A 10868-nucleotide genomic window follows, 5' to 3' on the forward strand; every position below is an offset into this window, starting at 1 on the left:
TTATGACCTGATATTTGCTATGATTCATTTTTCATAGAAAAATGTATTGTTTATTCATGTAAGAGAAAGAATGTTTACAGGAAACTTGTAGTTGGCATCCGGCCTCATTAAAATCTTCTCTTGAGCAAAAACCCAATGTGGGTAAAAAAAAAACTCATGAGGAGGAAAAAGAGTACCATCACTTGCCGAGCTATATTTGCTAAGAGAAATACTGTTTGAGTGATGAGATGTTCCATGTTCCTGAGATGGGTTCCCCATTGAGTTTTTGCAGTGAGTAAGCCCCCTTTCCGAATGCTTTAGTGACTCTGTAAGGTCCGTCCCATGTGGCTGATAACTTGCCATGTCCAGGTTGTCGCCGAGCTTCTTCTGTCTTTCTTAATACTAGATCTCCTTCTGTAAATCCTCTGGGGATGACTTTGTTATTGTATCTTCTCTGCACCACCTGTTGTAATGCTCTTTGTTTGAGGGATGCCTCTTCTCTAGATTCTTCAATTACATCAAGCTCGGCCTCCCTTCTTTTATCGTTGTTGTCGTCATCTCGTAGCTGGACTCTAAGCGTTGGGTTGGATACCTCTACCGGGATCACTGCTTCTGTGCCGTATACTAATCGGAAGGGGGTTTCCCCTGTGGAGGAGTGTACTGTAGTGTTATAAGCCCATAGTACTTCTGGGACTAGCTCTGCCCATTCACCTTTTGCATTGCCCAGTTTTTTCCTCATTGCTTGTAAGAGGACCTGGTTGGCAGCTTCTGCCTGACCATTTGTTTGATGGTGTTCGACTGAGCTAAAACGATGTTTGATGTGAAAATTCTGTAAGAATGAAGCAAGCCGAGAATCAGTGAATTGTCTTCCATTATCAGATATGAGTTCACCTGGTATACCATATCTGCAGATTATATTCTTCCAAAGGAAAGATCTTACCTTGTCTGCTGTGATTCGTGCTAATGGTTGTGCCTCTATCCATTTGGAGAAGTAATCTATGCAAACTAAAAGAAATTTTACCTGACCTGGTGCCGTTGGGAAAGGTCCTAGGATGTCCATTCCCCATTTGTAAAAAGGCCAACTTACTTCCGAGCTATGTAAGACCTCGGCCGGGCTGTGTATCACCTTCCCATGCTTCTGGCAATTGTCACACTTTTGGACCTTGCTCGCGCAATCTCTTTTCATGGTTGGCCAGTAGTACCCAGCCCTGGTTAGCTTTGCTGCAAGTGCTCGGCCACCAATGTGATTACCGCAGACTCCTTCGTGAGTCTCATCTATTGCCAGGTCTGCCTCTTCCTTGCTAAAGCATTTGAGGAGTGGTCTCGAGAATCCGCGCTTGTATAGCTCGGTTCCCAGCATTGTGTAGAAACTAGCCCGTCTCTTGAAGAGTTTTGGATTAACTTCGTTTGACGGGAGTATTCCGCTGCTGATGTATGTTATTATCGGAGTCCTCCAATCTTCATCCTGCGAAATGCTTAATATATGTGTTAGGTTTACGCTAGGGTTTTCTAACGTCAGTTGCGTGAGTTTTGGTATATTTTTTGTTTTTCTTGTTGTTGCCAATTTGGATAAAATATCGGCTCTACTGTTATTTTCTCTTTGTATGTGAATAATCTCAAAATTTTTGAATTTTGAGATGAGTTCCTTCACTAAATGCCAATACCTTTCTAATAGAGCATCTTTTACCTGAAATGTTCCCTTTACCTGTTGTACCACCAGAAGGGAGTCACAATGTACTGTGATTCCAGGAGCCTGAAGTCTTAGTGCGAGGGTCATTCCTGCAATAAGAGCTTCGTACTCTGCTTGGTTATTACTAGCTTTGAAGCAGAATCGTATTGATTGTTCAACTGTTATGTTTCTTTCGTCATCTAATATAATTCCTGCTCCCGTTCCGTCGTTGTTAGAGGCTCCATCCACATACATAACCCAGTTATTCGTTTCAGGCTGTTCGCGTGGATTGGTCCACTCTGAGATGAAGTCGGCCAGGATTTGTGATTTCAGTGCTGGCCTTGGTTGGTACTGGATGTCGTATTCTGATAATTCAATAGACCACTTTATTAGTCTTCCTGCTACTTCCGGTCTTGTTAAGATTTGTCGGAGGGGTTGGTCTGTCCGAACTATTATGGTGTGACTTTGGAAATAATGCCTGAGCCTTCGAGCAGTGATCACCAAGGCCAGAGCCAATTGTTCCAACTTCGGGTATCTTTTTTCGGCTAGTTGCAAGACCTTGCTGACGAAGTATACTGGCTTTTGTGCTTTCCCTGTTTCCACTACAAGAGCTGAACTTATAGCTTGGTCATCAACAGATAAATATAAACATAATGGCTTACCGAACTCTGGTTTTTGTAGTATCTGAGGAGATGTTAACATGGCCTTTAATTCTGTAAAAGACTTTTCGCAATCCTTGGTCCACTCAAATTGTTTGCCTTTTGATATGGTTTGAAAGAAATGGTATGCCCTGTTTCTTATTGTCGGCAGGAACCGAGACAGGGCTGCAATTCTACCCGTTAGTTTTTGAACTTCCTTCACAGACCTCGGACTGGCCATGTTGAGGATGGCGGCGCATTTTTCAGGATTTGCCTCGATTCCTCTAGATGTTAGCATGAAGCCTAAAAATTTTCCTCCTTGTATGCCGAAAGTGCACTTTTCTGGATTAAGCTTCATGTTGTATGCTCGGACTTGGTGGAAGACTTCGGTCAGGTCAGTGCAGTGGGAGTTTCCTGTTGGGGTCTTGACCACCATGTCGTCGACATAGACCTCCATATTTCGTCCAATCTATTGACTAAAGACCTTGTCCATTAGGCGTTGATACGTTGCACCTGCATTCTTAAGGCCAAAAGGCATTACTCTGTAACAAAAATTGCCAAATTCTGTTATGAAGGCTGTCTTATGTTGGTCCTCTGGATGCATTAGAATCTGGTTGTACCCAGAATATGCATCCATGAAACTCAAACATTTGAAGCCTGAAGCGTTGTCCACTAGTTTGTCAATACAAGGTAACGGGTATGCATCTTTAGGACATGCTTTATTGAGATTAGTGAAGTCAACGCACATGCGCCATTTACCTGTGCTTTTTCTTACCATGACGACATTTGATAACCATGTTGTGAATCTTACTTCTTTGATGAAGCTTGCTGCTAGTAGCTTTGCCGTTTCCTCAAGGGAAGCTTGTCTCCTTTCTGTTCCGAGGTTGCGCTTTTTCTGTGCTATGGGTTTTACCGATGGGTCCACAGCGAGTTTGTGGCAAATGATGCTGGGGTCTATTCCGGGCATGTCTGCCGGGGTCCATGCGAAGAGATCGGCGTTGTCTTGTAAAATCTTTATTAGCCGAGCTCTTTCCTGCCCTGAAAGTGCACCACCAATGTATGTGAATTTGTTAGGGTTATCATAAAATGTTACCTTTTCTAGTTCGTCCGTTGGTTGTGGTCTTTCTTGACAGTCTTCTCTGGGGTCTAACTCGTTAAGGAGAGGGAGCTCTTCCGAGTTGTAGACGGCTTGCACTGGTGCCAATGTTATTCTGTGTGCTACTTGTTGTTTTAGACTGGCGTTATAGCATTGCCGTGCTTCTCTGTGGTCGGCATGTACTGTAGCTACACTGTCTCCCTGCACATGAAACTTAACACACAGATGCAAAGTGGAGACTATTGCTCCGAAAGAATTTAATGCTGGTCTACCTAATATAATATTGTATGGGCTTGTGCAGTTTACTACGACGTACTGTATATCGATTATTTTTTATCGGGGATGTTCCCCCAGCATGGTCTTTAACCATGCACTTCCCATTACCGACACCCTTTCTCCCGAGAATCCTATGAGGTCTCCGGAGTAAGGTTGTATGATTTTATCAGACAAGTTCATTTTCTGGAATGTTGAGTAAAATAAAACATCGGCACTACTACCTGGGTCTAGCAAGACCTTTCTTACCAACAGGTCTCCGACCTGTACTGAGATAACAACGGGATCGTCGAGGTTTGGGCTTGCTGATGTGCAGTCTGAGGATGTAAAAGTAATCTCTCCTCTCGGCGTATCTTTCTGGGGGAAGAAGGTCGCTCCTTCGATTGCTAGCATTTCTCGGTAACTCCGCTTACGGGCCGAGCTTGTAGTACCTCCACTGGCGAAGCCACCTGAGATGCAATTTATGACTCCTCGTGGCTGGCTTGGGTTTGCCCAGTGTCTTTTGTCATTTTCCTCTGTCCCTTGACCAGTCGTTCCCAGTACCTTGTTTTCTCCTCTGCCCCTTCTTCCATCAATGTATTTGTCTAATAGTCCTTGCCTTGCCAATCGTTCCAATAGGTCTTTTGCCGCAACACAGTCGTCTGTCATGTGGCCGAACTTCTGATGGAAGGCACAATGTTTTGTTTTGTCAACAAACCTTTGATCTTGATAATTACCGGCCCTGATTGGAGGTTTTATTATCTTTGCATGTAGGATTTCTTTTATAATGTCTTCTCTCTTTGTATTGAATCGGGTATAGTTATCAAACTTGGGGGTAAGCTTGAAAGGCTTTTTGAGTTCTTTGTTGCTTGTTGACCTAAGGGCTTTGTCTTCCTCCCTTTTGGTTGGATGCTTGTTCGTCTTTCGGGCTTCCCGAAGTTCTTCAACCTCCATTTGTCCTGCAGCCTTCTCTCTGAATTCGTCCAATGTTTTTGGTTTTGTTACCGCAATTGTTTCTTGGAACTTTCCTGGTCTGAGGCCGCTTTTGAGGGCATGGAGGTGGACTTCTGGACTCAAATCTGGGATTTCCATGGTCGCCTCTGCAAAGCGCGTCATGTAGTCTTTTAAGCTCTCATGCTGCCCTTGCTTGATGGTGCTCAGATAATCCGACCCGTGCACATATATCCTTGATGCGGCGAAGTAATCAATGAAGGATCTTGCCAGCTGTTCAAAAGAGGAAATCAAACCTGCAGACAACTTAGAAAACCAAAGTAATGCAGGACCATCTAAATAAGTAGGGAAAGCTCGACAAAGTATGGGTTTAGAAGTGCCATTAAAAAACATCATAGATTGAAACTTCCTGATATGAATGCGCGGATCACCAAACCCCCTGTATGGGTCAAGGGTAGTTGGCAGCACGAAGTTTTGTGGCATTTGGAATTTCATGATGTCTTCTGAGAAGGGATTGTCTATGGTCAGCCTCTCTTTTGGGGGTACGAGCTTTTGGGTGTCCCTGTCGTTCTGGTTTGAGCCTTTGGGGTCCCCTGCGTCATGTTTTCCATCTCGGTTGTTAGACGACAACTCGGCTATTCTTCGAACCTCCGCCTGGAGCTCGGCTATCTGAGCCAGAACCTCTGCTTGCGTGGGTTGTTGAACTCCGTTGTCTGCCATCCTTTGAGGTTTGAGTAACCCTGAAAAAAGGAGAGCAAAAAGAACTGCAAAGAGAATTTAAGGAGTGTTAGGCTTAGTGGGGTTCCCACTTGTTCGGGTGGCCCCACGGTGGGCGCCAAATGTTCCGTCCGAGTAACCCAAGCCGACCTTCCGGAATCCGAGCTTTTGGTAATCACAGGTGAATGGTGCTGCTGTTCGTCAAGGCGAGGTATAGGTCGGCTGTCTTCAAAATACCGCGGGTGGAACACCTGCAAAAGAATCTCCGACGCTCAAGTCAGAAGAGGTCTTTTAAAATGAATTGCGAATAAAGTAAAAGAAAAAGAAAGAAGTAGTGATGCCGTCCTTTATGTCGTCCTCTTCAGCCCTTTTTAAAGTGGAAATTCCTCCCGTTAGGAGATTGGCCTCCGAGATATTCTCGACCTTTTCTGGAGTGGTTGTTGTCAGGATCTTTTACCTGATCTTATCCGACGTTTTAGGAATGTAGATAACATCGACTTTATTGCTTTCTGGGCCGAGGTTAATGGTCCATATCAGTTAGTATTAAGAATTTAATTTCGATGATATATTGTTAATATAAAATCTTTTTCCAAATTATTTAATTACGCCATTTTTTTAGACAATTATTCATATAGATATTTGAAATATAATAATTATTATTAATATATAATTGAATGTATGTACAACATTTTTTATATTTTATATCAAAATTAAATTATTAATAATATTCATTAAAATTTATCATTTTATATAAAGTTAATTTGGTCTATTTATATAACTTTTTAAATATTATTAAGAATTTTGGTGTTCTTGTTGGTATGTTTATGTTTTATTTTAGTATAATGAGAAAAAAAAACTAAATGAATATTATACTAAAATATGAGAAGAAAAATATATTAATTAGGAGAAAATGTGTATATTGCATACAATTATTTTTATATAAAATTAATATTTAAATATTATTAAATAATTTAATAAATTTAACTAAATTATTATTTAATAATTTTTAATTATTAATTTTACATAAATACAACCACGCGTGTGCCTTTGCCTATTAATTAACATAGGTTTAGAAAATTATCTAAGATATGCAATAGTATAGATTTTGATATGGACCATTAACCTCGGCCCAGAAAGCAATAAAGTCGATGTTATCTACATTCCTAAAACGTCGGATAAGACCAGGTAAAAGATCCTGACAATAACCACTCCAGAAAAGGTCGAGAATATCTCGGAGGCCAATCTCCTAACGGGAGGAATTTCCACTTTAAAAAGGGCTGAAGAGGACGACATAAAGGACGGCATCACTACTTCTTTCTTTTTCTTTTACTTTATTCGCAATTCATTTTAAAAGACCTCTTCTGACTTGAGCGTCGGAGATTCTTTTGCAGGTGTTCCACCCGCGGTATTTTGAAGACAGCCGACCTATACCTCGCCTTGACGAACAGCAGCACCATTCACCTGTGATTACCAAAAGCTCGGATTCCGGAAGGTCAGCTTGGGTTACTCGGACGGAACATTTGGCGCCCACCGTGGGGCCACCCGAACAAGTGGGAACCCCACTAAGCCTAACACTCCTTAAATTCTCTTTGCAGTTCTTTTTGCTCTCCTTTTTTCAGGGTTACTCAAACCTCAAAGGATGGCAGACAACGGAGTTCAACAACCCACGCAAGCAGAGGTTCTGGCTCAGATAGCTGAGCTCCAGGCGGAGGTTCGAAGAATAGCCGAGTTGTCGTCTAACAACCGAGATGGAAAACATGACGCAGGGGACCCCAAAGGCTCAAACCAGAACGACGGGGACACCCAAAAGCTCGTACCCCCAAAAGAGAGGCTGACCATAGACAATCCCTTCTCAGAAGACATCATGAAATTCCAAATGCCACAAAACTTCGTGCTGCCAACTACCCTTGACCCATACAGGGGGTTTGGTGATCCGCGCATTCATATCAGAAAGTTTCAATCTATGATGTTTTTTAATGGCGCTTCTGAACCCATACTTTGCCGAGCTTTCCCTATTTATTTAGATGGTCCTGCATTACTTTGGTTTTCTAAGTTATCTGCAGGTTCGATTTCCTCTTTTGAACAGCTGGCAAGATCCTTCATTGATTACTTCGCCGCATCAAGGATATATGTGCACGGGTCGGATTATCTGAGCACCGTCAAGCAAGGGCAGCATGAGAGCTTAAAAGACTACATGACGCGCTTTGCAGAGGCGACCATGGAAATCCCAGATTTGAGTCCAGAAGTCCACCTCCATGCCCTCAAAAGCGGCCTCAGACCAGGAAAGTTCCAAGAAACAATTGCGGTAACAAAACCAAAAACATTGGACGAATTCAGAGAGAAGGCTGCAGGACAAATGGAGGTTGAAGAACTTCGGGAAGCCCGAAAGACGGACAAGCATCCAACCAAAAGGGAGGAAGACAAAGCCCTTGGGTCAACAAGCAACAAAGAACTCAAAAAGCCTTTCAAGCTTACCCCCAAGTTTGATAACTATACCCGATTCAATACAAAGAGAGAAGACATTATAAAAGAAATTCTACATGCAAAGATAATAAAACCTCCAATCAGGGCCGGTAATTATCAAGATCAAAGGTTTGTTGACAAAACAAAACATTGTGCCTTCCATCAGAAGTTCGGCCACATGACAGACGACTGTGTTGCGGCAAAAGACCTACTGGAACGATTGGCAAGGCAAGGACTATTAGACAAATACATTGATGGAAGAAGGGGCAGAGGAGAAAACAAGGTACTGGGAACGACTGGTCAAGGGACAGAGGAAAATGACAAAAGACACTGGGCAAACCCAAGCCAGCCACGAGGAGTCATAAATTGCATCTCAGGTGGCTTCGCCAGTGGAGGTACTACAAGCTCGGCCCGTAAGCGGAGTTACCGAGAAATGCTAGCAATCGAAGGAGCGACCTTCTTCCCCCAGAAAGATACGCCGAGAGGAGAGATTACTTTTACATCCTCAGACTGCACATCAGCAAGCCCAAACCTCGACTATCCCGTTGTTATCTCAGTACAGGTCGGAGACCTGTTGGTAAGAAAGGTCTTGCTAGACCCAGGTAGTAGTGCCGATGTTTTATTTTACTCAACATTCCAGAAAATGAACTTGTCTGATAAAATCATACAACCTTACTCCGGAGACCTCATAGGATTCTCGGGAGAAAGGGTGTCGGTAATGGGAAGTGCATGGTTAAAGACCATGCTGGGGGAACATCCCCGATCAAAAATAATCGATATACAGTACGTCGTAGTAAACTGCACAAGCCCATACAATATTATATTAGGTAGACCAGCATTAAATTCTTTCGGAGCAATAGTCTCCACTTTGCATCTGTGTGTTAAGTTTCATGTGCAGGGAGACAGTGTAGCTACAGTACATGCCGACCACAGAGAAGCACGGCAATGCTATAACGCCAGTCTAAAACAACAAGTAGCACACAGAATAACATCGGCACCAGTGCAAGCCGTCTACAACTCGGAAGAGCTCCCTCTCCTTAACGAGTTGGACCCCAGAGAAGACTGTCAAGAAAAACCACAACCAACGGACGAACTAGAAAAGGTAACATTTTATGACAACCCTAACAAATTCACATACATTGGTGGTGCACTTTCAGGGCAGGAAAGAGCTCGGCTAATAAAGATTTTACAAGACAACGCCGATCTCTTCGCATGGACCCCGGCAGACATGCCCGGAATAGACCCCAGCATCATTTGCCACAAACTCGCTGTGGACCCATCGGTAAAACCCATAGCACAGAAAAAGCGCAACCTCGGAACAGAAAGGAGACAAGCTTCCCTTGAGGAAACGGCAAAGCTACTAGCAGCAAGCTTCATCAAAGAAGTAAGATTCACAACATGGTTATCAAATGTCGTCATGGTAAGAAAAAGCACAGGTAAATGGCGCATGTGCGTCGACTTCACTAATCTCAATAAAGCATGTCCTAAAGATGCATACCCGTTACCTTGTATTGACAAACTAGTGGACAACGCTTCAGGCTTCAAATGTTTGAGTTTCATGGATGCATATTCTGGGTACAACCAGATTCTAATGCATCCAGAGGACCAACATAAGACAGCCTTCATAACAGAATTTGGCAATTTTTGTTACAGAGTAATGCCTTTTGGCCTTAAGAATGCAGGTGCAACGTATCAACGCCTAATGGACAAGGTCTTTAGTCAACAGATTGGACGAAATATGGAGGTCTATGTCGACGACATGGTGGTCAAGACCCCAACAGGAAACTCCCACTGCACTGACCTGACCGAAGTCTTCCACCAAGTCCGAGCATACAACATGAAGCTTAATCCAGAAAAGTGCACTTTCGGCATACAAGGAGGAAAATTTTTAGGCTTCATGCTAACATCTAGAGGAATCGAGGCAAATCCTGAAAAATGCGCCGCCATCCTCAACATGGCCAGTCCGAGGTCTGTGAAGGAAGTTCAAAAACTAATGGGTAGAATTGCAGCCCGGTCTCGGTTCCTGCCGACAATAGGAAACAGGGCATACCATTTCTTTCAAACCATATCAAAAGGCAAACAATTTGAGTGGACCAAGGATTGCGAAAAGTCTTTTACAGAATTAAAGGCCATGTTAACATCTCCTTAGATACTACAAAAACCAGAGTTCGGTAAGCCATTATGTTTATATTTATCTGTTGCTGACCAAGCTATAAGTTCAGCTCTTGTAATGGAAACAGGGAAAGCACAAAAGCCAGTATACTTCGTCAGCAAGGTCTTGCAACCAGCCGAAAAAAGATACCCGAAGTTGGAACAATTGGCTCTGGCCTTGGTGATCACTGCTCGAAGGCTCAGGCATTATTTCCAAAGTCACACCATAATAGTTCGGACAGACCAACCCCTCCGACAAATCTTAACAAGACCGGAAGTAGCAGGAAGACTAATAAAGTGGTCTATTGAATTATCAGAATACGACATCCAGTACCAACCAAGGCCAGCACTGAAATCACAAATCCTGGCCGACTTCATCTCAGAGTGGACCAATCCACGCGAACAGCCTGAAACGAATAACTGGGTTATGTATGTGGATGGAGCCTCTAACAACAACAGAACGGGAGCAGGAATTATATTGGATGATGAAAGGAACATAACAGTTGAACAATCAATACGATTCTGCTTCAAAGCTAGTAATAACCAAGCAGAGTACGAAGCTCTTATTGCAGGAATGACCCTCGCACTAAGACTTCAGGCTCTTGGAATCACAGTACATTGTGACTCCCTTCTGGTGGTACAACAGGTAAAGGGAACATTTCAGGTAAAAGATGCTCTATTAGAAAGGTATTGGCATTTAGTGAAGGAACTCATCTCAAAATTCAAAAATTTTGAGATTATTCACATACAAAGAGAAAATAACAGTAGAGCCGATATTTTATCCAAATTGGCAACAACAAGAAAAACAAAAAATATACCAAAACTCACGCAACTGACGTTAGAAAACCCTAGCGTAAACCTAACACATATATTAAGCATTTCGCAGGATGAAGATTGGAGGACTCCGATAATAACATACATCAGCAGCGGAATACTCCCATCAAACGAAGTT

Source organism: Arachis stenosperma, chromosome 3 (assembly GCF_014773155.1).
Source record: "Arachis stenosperma cultivar V10309 chromosome 3, arast.V10309.gnm1.PFL2, whole genome shotgun sequence".
Classification (NCBI taxonomy): Eukaryota; Viridiplantae; Streptophyta; class Magnoliopsida; order Fabales; family Fabaceae; genus Arachis; species Arachis stenosperma.